Source organism: Arvicola amphibius, chromosome 3, assembly GCF_903992535.2.
Source record: "Arvicola amphibius chromosome 3, mArvAmp1.2, whole genome shotgun sequence".
In the NCBI taxonomy this organism is placed as follows: domain Eukaryota; kingdom Metazoa; phylum Chordata; class Mammalia; order Rodentia; family Cricetidae; genus Arvicola; species Arvicola amphibius.
In genome coordinates, this window is record NC_052049.1 from 40,598,104 (window position 1) to 40,614,111 (window position 16,008).

At 39.1% G+C, this 16,008-nt stretch overlaps 1 protein-coding gene across 1 annotated transcript in view; it reads left to right on the forward strand.

The window, feature by feature from the left end:
* Zswim6 (zinc finger SWIM-type containing 6) overlaps nucleotides 1-16,008 on the forward strand; it is a 170,468-nt gene that overhangs the window by 106,874 nt on the left and 47,586 nt on the right.

Below are 16,008 nucleotides of genomic sequence, written 5' to 3' on the forward strand. Positions count from 1 at the left end.
CCCCTCTTTGGACTGAACAGCTCTTTCACGGTGGTTGTATATCAGATATCCTACCTATCAGATTACATTATGATCCAATTCATAACAGTAACAAAATTATGGTTTATGAAGTAGCACTGAAATGATTTTGTAGCTGGAGGTAGGTGGGTCACCACAACATGAGGAGCTGTATTAATGGGTCGCAGCGTTAGGAAGGTTGAGAACCACTGATTTAGGGCTTTTTTTTAGTGTTCAGTGGACATTGACACATAGGATGTAGTTCCTTTTTTTGTTTTCTTTTTCCTTAATTCAAATAACCTATTAAAGTTACTTTGTTCTCTCAGTTTTAGTTTAGCCAAAGGTCCCATCTATATATATTTGATGCATTTATCTTGCTTTGAAGGTTAACAGCTCCCTAGGTTTCTTATCTAAAAAGTTCTCTTAGTTCATTACCATATTGAAATTGTGTTCCGAATAAAGTCTTGTAAACTAGCATGACTTGCAGGAATGTATTCACATGACACTTCTTTCAGAATTTCTGAGGTTGTGTTTAAGGGAACTAGGAAGAACAGTGAGGTTTGCTTGGAATGTAATTTTCAGAGAACTTTGTATGAGGAGAGCTCTTGAGAGCAGAGAACCGAGTGGTTTGTACTACCAGTTTTCTCGCTAGTTAATTTCTCCCCAGTTTGGGCCTGGAAGTGGGCCATTTACCCAAGTTGTCTACTACCTTTCTCTCTAACATGACAGTGTTCAAGAAGGTAAGAACAGGCCACAGCCTTATATGATGAAATGGGAAGTGTTTTCTCTGGAGGCCCTAACTTTAGCTGTTAGATTAATGACTTGGTAGAGGGTGGAATTAAAAATTATTTGACCACGTGATCTCACCTGCCTTCAGACATCTGTACATAAAACACTCTCTTTTCAAATTAAATCTTTTTTCAAAACAGTACTTTTTGTATGGTTTTGTGCTTACATTTTTCATTTGAGAAAAATACCTTAAATATTGGGGTAAGTATCACTTTTAACTGAGAGAGAAATAGACTCAATATGGAATTCAGATTCAAATTTTTTTTTATTTTTTTTTATTTTTATTTATTTATTTATTTTTTTTTTTTTTGGTTTTTCGAGACAGGGTTTCTCTGTAGCTTTGGAGCCTGTCCTGGAACTAGCTCTTGTAGACCAGGCTGGTCTCGAACTCACAGAGATCCGCCTGCCTCTGCCTCCCGAGTGCTGGGATTAAAGGCGTGTGCCACCACCGCCCGGCCAGATTCAATTATTTTGACCAGTTTTATGATAACATGGCTTAGCTTATCTGTGTCCTTTTTGAAAGAAAAGTATGATTCAACTTAAATTAATCTTTTGTTTTGTTTTATTTTTTTGAGACAGGGTTTCTTTGTAGCTTTGGAGCCTGTCCTGGAACTTGCTCTGTAGACCAGGCTGGCCTTGAACTCAAAGAGATCCCCGTCTCTGCCTCCCTAGTGTTAGAATTAAAGGCATGTGCCACCACCACCCAGCTAAAGTAACAAAATTTTCGCGTTTTTCTCTGTTTCTTGTGAATTTACTTGATGCTTCTTAAAATCTGTTTCTTTGGAAGAAGACTCCAGAAAATGGGAAGATCTCCCATGCCCTTGGGTAGGTAGAATTAGCATTGCAAAAATGGCAGTCTTACCAAAAGCAATCTACAGATTCAATACAATGCCCATCAAAATCTCAGCAGAATTCATCACAGACCTCTAAAGAACAGTACTCAATTTCATATGGAAAAGCAAAAAAAAAAAAAGAAAAAACCAGGGATAGCCAAAACAATCCTTTACAATAAAGGAATTTCTGGAGACATCACAATCCCTGACTTCAAACTCTACTATAGAGCTACAGAACTGAAAATAGCATGGTATTGACATAAAAACAGACAGGAGGACCAGTGGAGCTGAATCGAAGACTCAGATACAATCCACACACCTATGAACACCTGGTTTTTTACAAAGAAGCAAAAAATATAAATTGGAAAAAACCATATTCAACAAATGGTGCTGGCATAACTGGATATCAACACGTTGAATAATGAAAATAGATGCATATCTATTGCCATGCACAAAACTCAAGTCCAGATGGATCAAAGACTTCAACATAAAGCCAACCACACTAAACCTCATAGAAGAGAAAGTGGGAAGTAACACTTGAACGCATTGGCACAGGAGACCACTTCTTAAATATAACCCCAGTAGCGTAACACTGAGAGAAATAGTGAATAAATGAGACCTCCTGAAACTGAGAAACTTCTGTAAAGCAAAGAGCATGGTCAGCAAGAAAACAATGGCAGCTTACAGAATGGGAAAAGATCCTCACCAACCCCACATGGAACAGAGAGCTGATCTCTAAAATATATTTAAAAAAAACTCAAGAAATCAGTCATCAAAAGAACAAATAATCCATTAAAAAATGGGATACAGACCTAAGTTGAGAACTCTGAACAGAGGAATCTAAAATCGCTGAAATACACTTAAGGAAGAAAATGTTCAACATCCTTAGTCATCAGAGAAATGCAAATCAAAACAACTCTGAGATTCCACCATATACCTGTAAGATTGGTCAAGATCAAAAACACTGATGACAACTTATGCTGGAGATGTTGAGGGGTAAAGAGAGCACTTCTCCATTGCTGGTGAGAATGCAAGCTGGTAAAACCCCTTTGGATATCTGTATGATGATTTCTTAGAAAATTAGGAAACAACCTTCCTCAAGACCCAACAATACCACTTTTGGGTACATACCCAAAGGATACCACAAGGACATGTGCTCAACTATGTTCATAGCAGCTTTGTTTGTCATAGCAAGAACCTGGAAACAACCTAAATGCCCCTTGACCAAAGAATGGATAAGGAAAATGTGGTACATTTACACAATGGAGTACAACACAGCCAGAAAAAAAACCAACATCTTTAAATTTGCGAGTAAATAGATGGAGCTAGAAAACATCATTTTGAGTGAAGTAACTCAGACCCAGAAATTTCTGACAATTATCATATGTACTCACTCATATGTGGCGTTTAGGCATAAAACAAAGAAAAACGAGCATACAATTCATATTCTCAGAGAACCTAGACAACAATGAGGACATTAAGAGAGACATACATGCATCTAATCTACATGGGAAGTAGAAAAAGAAAAGCTCTCCTGAGTAAATTGTTAGCATGGGGACCATGGGAGAGGAAGGTAGGGGTGTGTTGGAGGTTTCTTGTTCATTCTCAGCTGCTCAGACCCACAGTAATCACACAAACTTTATTATTTAAAACACTGCTTGGCCAATACCTTAAGCTTCTTTCTAGCTAGCTTACATCTTAAATTAACCCATTTCTACTAATCTGTGTATCACCACGGCAAAGTTCCAGAGCACATCTCTCTTCTGGTGGCTACATGGCATCTCATGGACTCTGCCTTCTTTCTCCCATCATTCTGTTTAGTTTTCCCACCCAGCTCTCTTCTGTCTTATCACACCCTAATACAGGCCAAAACAGCTACTTTATTCATTAACCAATAAAAGCAACATATACAGAAGGACTTTCCACACCATTTTCCCTTTTTTGTTTAAATAAAAAGGAAACTTTTATTTAACTTGAGCATAGTAAATTACATATAACAAAACAGGTATCAAGAATTACAGTTACAATATTTATATTTACTTTATCTTTGATCTTAACAAAGGAAAACTATAATTATAACTTTCTATTCTTCAACTCCATCAAAAACTCCAGAAGGATATAATATTACCTAAGTAAACAGGAAGTGCATTGTAAGAAACTTCTAAAACTCTAGAGTTGACAGAGACATCTCGCTGCCTGAACAGTCACCCAAAATTCTTCTGTAACATGGGGGAATCCAATCTTCAACCTACCGGCCCATAGTATCCAGCAGACTTTTCCATGAAGCAGGAAATTCGAAGATCTGTTCTGCCTGTAATGGTAAAGTTCATCAGTTAAGCAACTGATGTCCTGCATAATGTCTGGCTGTTTCTTTGATGAAACAGGAACACCCTGAAGGATGGTTTCACCTTCTTTAGGCAACTTCAGCAGTCATTTTTTCTGTGGGTCCTGCATGTTTAGTTCATATAGCATATCACCAAGTAGTCCAGGCAAGAGTAGTTTCTTGCCCAATGACTAACAAACTCCATGAGGAGCCTCTGTGATGCCCATCTTCCTCTTGAAGTAGATTGGTGCTGCCAGGAACCGATGGTTTCTCATTGTCATAAAAAGTTTTTAAGATCTTAAGGACACTTTAAATGCCATATTCTGAAGGTTTCTAAAGATTTGAAGATTATCTATCTATCTGAAACATATCTCTGTATATCTAAAACAACTAACATGGCTAGAAGCTTGACTATTATAGATGATTATCTAGTAACCTATATTTCTTAATTATACATTGCATTTTTAAATGAGATACACAAACACAATACCTTAATCAAGTGCAGAAGTATACATGAACAAAATGACCTTAAATTTCTGTCAATAAACCAAGATCCATACCAGTGCAAATCTTTATAGCACATCCCTCTTTAAATGTAAACAAAAATTTATAAACAATATTTGGGAATTTGGGCATAATTTTCTCCAAACTGCTTTCTTCTTTTTGTTGGGGGAAGTAATTTTTAGCAATGTTCATGGTGACCTTTCAGGGGGCTCTTGGTCCATCAAACTACATTAGTCTGGAAGGATTCCATAGGTTCTCATCCTCTGAGGAAACAAAAGAACCACCTCTTTTCCAAAGCAACAAATCCTTAAACCCAAATTGTCTAGTCCTGATACCTTTAAAGGAAGCATGTTGGTTTAATTTAGCAGCCCATACAATGAAAAGTCTCTCTGTACCTAGCTCCTTTACAGTCAAAAAATTCAAAGGAAATGCAGTAATATACATAATCCAGACTCTCTGTGTATATTTCATTTATTCATGTTTTATTTTTGTTACTCAGTCACTTTTCCTATAAGTTTTAATATTCATTTTATTATCTTTACTCCTTTAACCTATGACTGCCTGTGCTCTGTTCTTTAAAGACTTTGTTTTACTTTTTTCTATATATTTTTTTCTCTCTCATGACCATGTACATTTATCCAATACGGTGTCCCATTTAGAGGTCTCTTTTCCATCTGAATTTGTCTTTATTGTGTATCTGTAATTATTTTCTGACTAGAAGCGCTCCCCCCCCCCCCCGTTTAAAAAATGCCTAAGTGGGCTTTGCTAGGGCCAACAGGCTCTGCCTGTTTGCTCTGCCAGTCCTACATTGCAGAAGCATGTTCGCTGCCTCTGAGAGCCATGTACATTGCCCCATTTTTAGGCACACAGTGTGTCTGTGTTGTCACAAGTAGGTTGTGGCACTCGGCTTACAGGCCCCACTTAAGTGTTCCGTAGCCGGACCCCCCCCCCCCCCCCCCCCAAGGAGTGTGTGTGCTGGCGCTACAGCTCAGGAAGCGGCCATTCAAAACTGCAATTTTTCTGCTTCTGCTGAATCAGGAAAAACCTCTCTTAAATGAGCCATGGTGTTAAGATGTGCTTAAATCTGTTATTTTGTGTCTAGAATTCCTTTCCAAGCTTTCTCACGTTTTATATGGATTTAGTTGGCACAAGGCATTGCCAATTGTTGGGAGAGGTTGCTCATTCACTCAACACACAAAATAATCACCCAGAAAAACTATATTATTTAAACACTGTTTTACCAATAGGTTAAACTTGTTTCTAGCTATCTACATCTGAAATTAACCCATTCCTATTAATCTGTTGTATCACAACGTGGCTGTGGCTACTGGCCAAGTTCTGGGACACGTCCGTCTTCTCTGGTGGCTACATGCATCTCACTGACTCTACCTTCTTTCTCCCAGAATTCAGTTTAGTTTTTCCTGCCTAGTTCTATTCTGTCCTATATCACAGGCCAAAACAGCCTTTATTTTTTCATTAACCGATGAAAACAACACATATACAGAAGGACTTCCCCACACCGGAGGGGAGTGCAGAAAAATATATAGCTTGATAAAAACAATTAGAACATTAGTCTGGCAGGAGATGGATTGAGGTAGTGGGGAGTGGATATGATCAAAAGGCATCTTGTACACAAGTATGAAAACTTGAATAAATAAAACACATTTAAAAATTTTGTTCTTGTTTTTTCTTACTATTTTGAAATATCTTTGAAAACGCTTTATCTGAGTCATTAAACAGAGATTTCATTCATATTCCTTAACAAGAATCGCTCTATTGCCAGTGTACAGTTGCAGTAACGTGTACATGGTGGTTCATCCATTCACAGGCAATGGGGTGAGGCATTGGTCATGGTAGTAACTTGGTCAGGTCTAATTTTCCTCCTAATGACTTTATGATGCTACTATCTTACCAAGAGATGTATAACGTGTGTTTTTAAGCAACTTATCTTTATATCCAATAAATTTACTATTCACTACTTGTTCTTTAAAAAAAAAAACAGCTAGCATCCTTTGCTAAGTTCTTAGCTATAGACTTTACTTGACTTCTGAGCACTAACGCCCCCCCTAGTCATGTGACTGTTCTTATTAAAGGAGGTGTTATAGCTAGGTGTGATGGTGTGTGCTATAATTTCAGTTCCCTAAAGAGGCAGGAGCAGAATTGCAATTTTGAGGCCAGCCTGGTCTATATACATAATGAGACTCAGTCTCAGAGCACACTCCGAAGGAGGTAGCATTCTACATTGGCAAATTGTGGCCAAAGGACAGAATATTGAACTTGAGAACTAGAGGCCTAGAGCTCAGTATTGACTTTGGCATGTACTGCCCAATTGACTGGGTGGAACATGTGTTCTCTCATTCTTAAAATGTTTGTCATCTTTATGACAGCTTTAGAAAAGAAATTATATCAATATACATGATAATAGTAAAAAGATATTCATCCTAATCTCATTGGAACACTCATACCATAGTTTGGGAAGAGAGCAAAGGCTGACAAGATGATTCAGTGGGCAAAGGCTATCAAGCCTGACTAGTTGGGTTTTATCCCTGGAACCTGTGTGGGTAGAAAATCAATACCCACAGGCTGCCTTCTGACCTCCGGCACCCATGCCATGGCACTTGCATACCTACAAGCCCCCTCCCGCATAGTGAGTAAAGAACAGGTGCTGAAACCAGAGTTGGGGTGGTCTGACTCTGTGATACCATTTCCTCCCCTTCCTTTCTCCGCTGTGCCTTCTGTTTACTGACCTCCCTTAGGCTAGCTTGGAGTGGGCAAACGACAGCCAAGGAACAGGTTACAGGAAACTGGTCTTGACCCTGACCTTGAGTGAAAAGGAGGTCAGTTCATGATCCTTTCAAACCCAGACTCTGGACCAATTCTTCAGGATACCATCTCAGTAAGCAAGGGATTTACTGATGTGTCAGATAAGGGTTGACAAGATGTCTAGTAGCCCATTGAGCTCTGAAACACCTATAGAAACACAGAAGACGACCAGGATCCACATTTCAAATCAGTATCTCCTGTTGAGTCTTCCAACTGATTTTATTGAATTTTTTAAAATAGTTTTATTTTCATTGAAAATAGATTTTCTTCATACAGTATTCTGATCATTGTTTCTTTTATGAAACCAAAACTATAAATCTGTCTTGCCTAGCTGTCTTTCTTAATTTAGCCTTGAAATACTTCTGTCTGAATCATTTCATTCATCAGTCTCTATAAACTTATCAGTTATCACCAAACAAATCTACACATTAAGTTCCTGTTTCATTTGGTTTAAACGTAGAGACTCATGACCTATACATGTTAATAGGCTATCTGAGCAAATAACAAACACATACATAATAAGCACCCCACATATTTTTTAAACAATCTTTTTTTTCTTTTTGAGACAGCTCTCTCTGTGTAGCTCTGGCTGTCCTGGAACTCACTCTGTAGACTAGGGTGCCCTGGAACTCACACAGATCCACCTGCCTCTGCCTCCTGAGTTTTGGGATTAAAGTAAAACATTCCCTTTAAGAATCCTGTCTTGTTCTTTGTAGGAATATGGTGGTTTATTCTATAAGAGTCTGTAAACACATGTTTCAAACCCACTGGTGAGTGACAGGGTGTCATTTGATGTTAGGCCTCACATCACAGTTCTCTTCCCATGAGTGATCATGGTCATTGTAATTGGACTTTAGCAACCAGCCTTTGAAAGCATTCTAGGAAGATATTGATGGTTACGAAGCCTATCTTTATTGTGGGACACTCTAATGTTGACAGTGGCACAAAGTATGATCTACTGGTGGTTAATAACACATACGTGTGTAGAAGAGAAAGTTGTTCTAAACTACACTACTGGGGGAGGTGGCAATGTGAAAGCCAAAGAAAACTCTTAAAATGGATTTTGAAAAAACAATGGTAGTTATAGAAGTATATGAAGATAAAAAGACAGGTTCTCATTGGTTCTCTGCTCCCAGTACCAGTGTCCCACCATAAGCGCCCCCTGCAGACAACATTGTCTATGCCCTATAAGAGCTACACATGTGCACATACAACTTGGAATGTAGCTTTACAGGAAAGACAAGAACAGTTGAAAACTTTATTTGTACATTCCTACTGGGTTGGGGGGAGCACACGGGTCTAACTTTCTGGCTTTCGGTGTAGTGTTGTACATGCTCTGCAGTGGTCTCTGGTGCGGGTGCATCTTACCGTTTGTCTCACGCGACCTTGCCCACCCGCTGTTCTCAGGATAGCAATCACTTGGTATGTGAGGTCTGGTTTTGTATATTTCATTTTACTTTTTTAAATAATAAAGATCTAGTAGTATAAATGCTAGAAAAATGGTGCATGCATTTTGGGATGTTATAATCACTACCAAATCTCCATCTAAAAGTTATATTTTAAACTCCAAATTATAACTGAACTTTGAGGTTTGCATCATGAATTAAATGTATCTTTAAAATATTGGTGGATAATGATTATATATAGAATATAGTATGTCTTACACACAGGGTCTCAGCATTTCACTTTAGCAAAAGTAGTAATCTTGAAGCTTAATGTCTCTTATTTGGAAGCATTACAGATGTCTTACCCATGAGGAATTTTGTGGGTGTAATGCAGAGATAGGGTAGGTACTTGAGCTCAGTAGCCTTCATCGTGTCCCTTCTCATCCAGGGGGCGGCAGTCATCTCTGACAACCTTAGGGTGGCCTCGTTTACAGAGTCTCCTGTGTTCCTGTTCTTCTTTAGTTGACTCACCAATCTCTCCATGTTGGTTAGATGAGCAGGTTGCTCTTGTTGCCCCAAATGGGTCTCTTACGCCTCCCTCTGTGTTCTGTATTTAAGTAAGTGTTCTTTTCTTTGAAGTCTTACTAATCTGGGTTAGAAATGTAGCCTCTGGCCCCTGTGCTTTCAAGCTCAGTTATTTGAGGCAAGTAGTCTCCTTCGGCCTCAGTTTCCTTGTTCATGTGAGGTGAACCATACTGAGTACCTATTTCACAATGACGGGGAAAGTCAGAGAGCAATCATTGCTAGATCCTGTTATCTCCATCACTGTGACGTGGCAGTTGAGCTGCATCTGTAGAGCTGTAAGGGTCAGTAGTAAATGATGAAGGAAAAAGATTTTGCAGGTTCTTTTTGTTTGTCCATTGTTTTTTTTTTTTTGTTTGTTTTTGTTTTAAAGCCTTGCTTCCTGGATTGCTGGAACTATAGGTGTGTACCACACCACCCAGGTCACAAGACTGCATTTTAAAGCCAGTTCGAAATAAACAGAGCAGACTGTTGCTTGAACTTGCAAGATGTTAGAGGCCCTTTCTAAAACAAAATCTGCTGAGAACTTGCATAAGTATTTGTATTTGTTGTACCAAGTGATTGTTAGTACATTTTATCAAATAAATATGGACAATGACTTACCCACTGCTTGTGTAGTGTTGTTATGCTCTTGTATATGCTGCATGTTTCATGGGTATGAGAAAATGGACACATACTTTATTGCTTTTACCAGTAAAAGATACATGAATACATTCCTGAAGACTGAAGTAAATTAAAGCCATAATAAAAGATGAGTTATGCTCAGAGAGGAGGGGAGGAACGGTGGAGGAGAGACTGGAAACGGGGTTTCTATTTGAGGACCCGAGGTACTTCCGTGGCAAGGACCTGCATGCTTGCCTATAAAGGGAAGCTGATTGGTCGGAGCACAAGCTCCTCTGCCATCAGCTCCCACAGGCTAAGGAAACAGGCTGTCCCCCCAGCAGCTTCTGGAGAAGGCACTGCCTGAGATGAGTGTAGGGGATGCTGAGGTCAGGCCTTGCTGTTTGAACTGTAACTGAACTGTAAACTGGAATATAAGCATTGGTCTATACCATCTAAAATGAAAACCAAGAGTGAGCTTACGTCTTTCTAAAGAACATGTCTGTTCAGTTCACATTATCATTTTTTGACATGTTGCAGTTCTCTCTCTGCTCTAAAGAAAGACATCTTTATGAGTCTTGATTCACCAGACTCTGCTGTTTTGCTCCTTTCTCCTTGGAGCCAATGGTTGATGAGATGATTTTGCCTTCAGTTTGTAAGAAAGGTGCACCCATCAATTTAATGTTTACTAGCTTAAACAGCAGACATTAAAACTATGATAGTATTTTTCCATATGGTCCCTCCGGAAGAGATTAAATTAATTACCTCTGCAGTATATCTGCTGCCTGCATTCTGCCTAAATAGAGGAAATTGGATAATCTCAATGAAAAGAAACTTTACTTCTAAGTTTAAATCTCTAAAAGCATTATTTGGAGGCTAGAAAGATGGCTCAGTGGGTAAGGCACTTGCCACCAAGTCTGATGACGTTAGTTTGAGCCCAGAATTGACATGTTGGAGAGAACTGACTTGCACGTGCCCAAACACACTAAAAATATATAAAATAATAAATGCTTGAAATGATAGTTTTATGGAATCAGGTCACAAAAGAATAGGAGAAGAGAAAGAATGTATGTATGTATGTATCTGCTTTTTAAAGGAAGGGTTTCTCTGTGTAGCCCTGGCTGTCTTGGAACTTCCTCTGTACACCAGGATGGTCTCGAACTCAAGGATCCTCCTGTCTCTGCCTCCCAAATGCTGGAATTAAAGGCTTTTGCCACCACTGCCCAGCTAGAAAAAAAGAATTACCTTCTCATCCTGCATAAGCCAAACACAGTAGGAGCCCACTGTGATCATGTCTTCATAGGTCGGTTTAAAATGTGCAGGATGATTTGGTGTTACGTAATACTAAGAGGTAACAGCATCCACAGTGTGAGATGGTTATTTTAATAACTGTATTAAATATGCTTCATTCAGAACAGGAGAGGTGCCCTGTAGTACCTCGGGACCCTTAGTACTTTCCTTTATTATTAAGGTTCACAGCCTGCCAAGTCACTTAGCATTCTCGCCAACCACAGAAGCCATGTTCTTCCCCCTTTCTTAATTCAAAGAGAAAAGTCCGATTGAGTATGTCTGAAGTGGTGCCAAGGTATCCAGTATGCCCTAGGAATTTTGATAGTTTTAATTTAGGGAAGTGTTGTGATAGGGGTTTGATGTTGGGATGAAACAGAACTAAACTGAGTTGTAGACTCAGACTAGACAGCAGTTCTTCACGTCCACGGTTTCTCCCTTGCTTCTTCCTCTGGTGTCACATTGCCTAGGTGGGAGGGTGAATCAGACTTTTCACATACCTGTCTGGGAACAATAGACAATTAGCTGTTTCACAGTCCTCCCCGCAGTGGCTTCCCTCCTCCGCCCTCCTCAAAGGCTTGCAACTAAAGAATTGAACTTCGACAATAAAATACCCTCAAAGATTGATCATACATTGGAAGTATTATAGCAGTTATAATTATAAGAGTAAAAGAACACGATGGCTTTTAAAGCATTTAATTTATAGACATAGTGACTCTGGTTCCTGCCCAACTCAAGATAATTAATAGTAAACAAATAAATGTATGAATTATGTTTCTCTGTGCATTTCCTTCTCAAAGTTAAATGCTTAGAAGCTTGTCTTTGATTATAAATGACCACTAATAAGTCAGAAATTTTATAGCTCTTGCATTTTTATAGGATTCCAAGTGAAGCACGGCACAGTCAAGAATACAAACAATGGGAGTTACATAAACTCCAGTTCTAAAGTTTACTTTTAAATATTTACCTGTTACTGAACTGGCTAGCTAGTGAACAATGCTGAAGATTGAACCTACAGTCTGTCTATTTATTTATTTATTTATTTATTTATTCATTCATTCATTCATTCATTCATTCATTCATAGATAGTCTTTCTCTGTACTAGCTCTGTAGACCAGACTGACCTCAAACTCTGCTTCCTGAGTGGGGGGGACTAAGGACATCTGCCACCGCCACCTGGCTAAACCCATGGTCTTAACGTGTGGTGGGCAGTTTACCTAGAATTATATCCCCTTCTCATCATGAAAGCTTAATATGCACAATTATACTTTGGAGATAATTACCACTGTTGTCATCTTTTGGCCTATAATGTATGTGATGCATACCTTGATATGTAAAGAATATCAGGGAAAATCTTACACCCACTAGTTTGCTCTTGTTCTTATAGCTAACTAACCAAAAATTTCCACAGTGAATCAGCAGACTTATAATTTTTATTGCCTGGTTAATGTTTTTATTCCTATATGTAGAATTTTGGAGTTAAGATGGAAGCCCGAGAAGCATAAGTAGTTTGCCTGGAGGTGCATACTCTTTCTAAACTGTTCATTGAATTGAATTCCCTGGAGTTCAAATGCAGGCTCAGAACCATGCTTAACCTTTGAATTCATGTGTAGACTTTGTAGATTTTGTCCACAGGTCATTTTCTTCTCCAGTGCCTTCCTTTTTCCCATAATACTCTTAGGAAGTAGGCTAATTATGATAGTAGCATACCAAAACACTCAAAAAGACTCAAAGCCAAATCAGGTTTTGTGAAAATTGGGATATATTCATACATTTATTAGTTTATTTTTCCATTTGGGCAAGAATGTGTGTATGACTCTCTCTGTGTGTGTAAACATCAATGATTCCTTAAAGCAGTTTTAAAATATATTTTAAAACTTATTTTTAATTAATTCAAGTCAAGAGTGACTCTTGGATTCTGATATCACTTGTTGCTTTTTGCTTGGAATAATTACAAATTGAGTATAGTCTGCAGTGCTGAGAGGGTTTCTCAGTGTTGGTCAATTTGCGTAGGCATTCAGGCCATAGAAGATGATTTGTTTCCTCTCATTCAAATCGTTGGATTTCTGTGGCAAGACCCTATGTTTCTCCTGTAGAGTTTTGGCCCCTGCAGCTGACAGCCCTTTGCGGTGACGGAGCCACAGCCAAGCCTCTCCCCAAGCCAGTCCCAGGTGTGACTGAGAAATCTCCTGGGAGGGGCTTCTAGCAAAGCACACTACAAGAAAATCGACACAGAGGAACAGCTGCTCTCAGAGTCCAAATCGTCAGGAATAGGAGAAATGAATGACAAGTAGCCATTTTGCACTGTGCCAGACATCTTCTGGAGGAGTTTTAATAATATAATGGGGAGAGCTTAAAAGTTGAAACCCTGTAGGTTAGTTGTTTGCAAAGTGTCTTCTGATACATTCCCATAAAGAATCTAGCTGTCTTTCCACAGAGACTATGTGTAAAGATGTCCCAGTAACCGAATGGATGGCTGGGGAATTAGGGACTCTGACTCCCTCTGAGATACATTTGTAGACCTACTGATTACAGTAGCATTATGTGTCCTTACAGCTTCCTGTGAAATGAGAGTCTTGAGAACAACATGCCAATAGATCGTCTGTCTCCTTATGAGGAAAATAGAAATAACGTATGTAAGGATACTTTACAAATGGTTTTTAGCCTTTCAGAAAGAATCATTAGGGAGGCAATATTTGCTTTGCCCCTTCTCTTTTTGATGCTTTCCTCTGAGTGTTTGGTTCCCAGATTGTTGCGACAATAGGGACAGATAAAATCCTCACTTGTACACAGCTTGGACATCAGCCTAATTGCCCAGTCCCTAATTAGAGCAACTTTTCACTTTGTGGGAAAGTCTTTCCAGCTCTTCTGAGAGGACACTCATTCCCACTGCCCTCGATGCTTTTCCTCTAGCATTTAAATGTGAACCATTTTAAACCTGCCCTGCCTCCCTCGGCATGCCCTCCTTCCTGATTAATATCCTTTGACCTCTTTTGTCCTGTCTCCAAGGTATTCCACATTCACTATATTTAAAACTGAACTCCCAGATTTGATCTTCTCTATGTCAGGGAATTGTCCCATATTCTGTGTAGCAGTTTGATCTAGAAACCAGTGCCTCTGCACACCCCATGATCCCTTCCATGTTTACATCTCCACCAAGTCTTCGTGCATCTGTGTTGTCTTTCCCAGATTGTTTGTGTAAGGAGATAATAATGCATAACTTCTTTTAAAAAGCCTCATTGTCAACATGAAATTAGTGCATTTATGTATAATTTTCTTCTCTTGTTTTTTTCATTCAATGATAATTTTAGATTACTTGTACTCCACTGTAGTACATGGAGACTACCCCCATTCATTTTTGAGGCTGCATAATTAACATTTTATGGTAAGAATGTTGCAGGTAATGCATATCAGGATAAAGAGTAGTTCATTCTCCTACTTCAGGTAACATTCTAATAAATTCCTATTCATTGCCCCAAGGGGAGAGGCCCTGAGCTCCTCAGCTGTCAAGCTGAGAATCCTCGGTCCTCCAGGATTGTCTTGGGCTGCTCTGCCGTAGGCCCTCTACTCTCAGGTTGATTGGACTTTCATTTCTATCTGCCAGGCTTCTTTCTGCCTAAGGCCTCTGCCCACGTTCTTTTTTTAGTCCCACATGTGACCTATCCCTTTTTCCCCTGTCTTTAGTCAGCTCTCTGCTCATTGCCATATCCTGAAGGTAACCCGGAGTTCTGGTAAGTCTCTCAAACCCTGCCTTTGAGGAACTATCACCACTCAGCACTGTGCATCCACATCTGCACATCACACATTCGTGTCATCATTACTGCACTGCTTTCCAAAGAGTTGTTGCAGTTCAGCCATGGTATAGAATTAATGTAAATGATTATAACAAGTCATTTTTAAAAAGAAATAGAAGCCGGGCACTCGGGAGGCAGAGGCAGGCGGATCTCTGAGTTCGAGGCCCAGCCTGGTCTACAAGAGCTAGTTCCAGGACAGGCTCTAGAAACTACAGGGAAACCCTGGTCTTGAAAAAAAAAAACAAGAAATAGAATAGCAAATATTAGGCCACTTCATTTATGCTAAGGGTTTTTCTTTCTAGTCAGACTTTTCAGCTTAATTTATAGCTGTAATCATGTAAGTACATAGACTCATAAGCATAGTAGGCATAGTATAAATAGTATTATTGTAGGAACTAGATAAAAAACAGGTTTTAAATTAGTTCGGAACAGGAATTATGTGTGTTTAAATACCATTATATCTCCATGTTCTTGCAAAGAGGCAAGCTAGCAGAGTTGCCACTGGCTATACTGACTGTCTGAAAGAATAAATGCCACTTTGTAGGATTTGTTCCACTGTGGCCCTCTACTAGGGTCAAGTAGACCCAGTTTCTAAGGAGACATTAGTGATTATTTCCTTGAACAGTTAATTTTGTATTTCATCATTGAGTGAAAAGTGATTGTAGAATCATATCTGTGTCTAAAGGCTGTTGAAAGGTTATGAGACATCAGAAGTGACATGTTCTTATATTTAAAGTCTTATTGTTTATAGGTCTTATATGCCATTGTTTTCTTTTCTTAACAAATAATGAAGCTTAAAGTTTTTCCCTGAGTAGCTGGGTAACTTGTAAATTTGTAAGGTAGCTTCGCTCACTGGATTTATTACATAGCTGCTGTCTTTCCTGTGTACTTCAGCATAAAATATTAATGCAGTTTGGCAAGGTAATACTACAACCTGAGTTAGTGCAACAGCTGCACTGCCTGCCTCCCATGTGTCTTAGTTTTCTCTTTTAATCTTTCCTTTCTGCAAGTAAAGACTTAGGTCAGCATCTTGTTATGGTAGCAGAGGATGGTGAAGCTTCTTGAGTCAACAGGAAAGAGTGAAGTCCGAT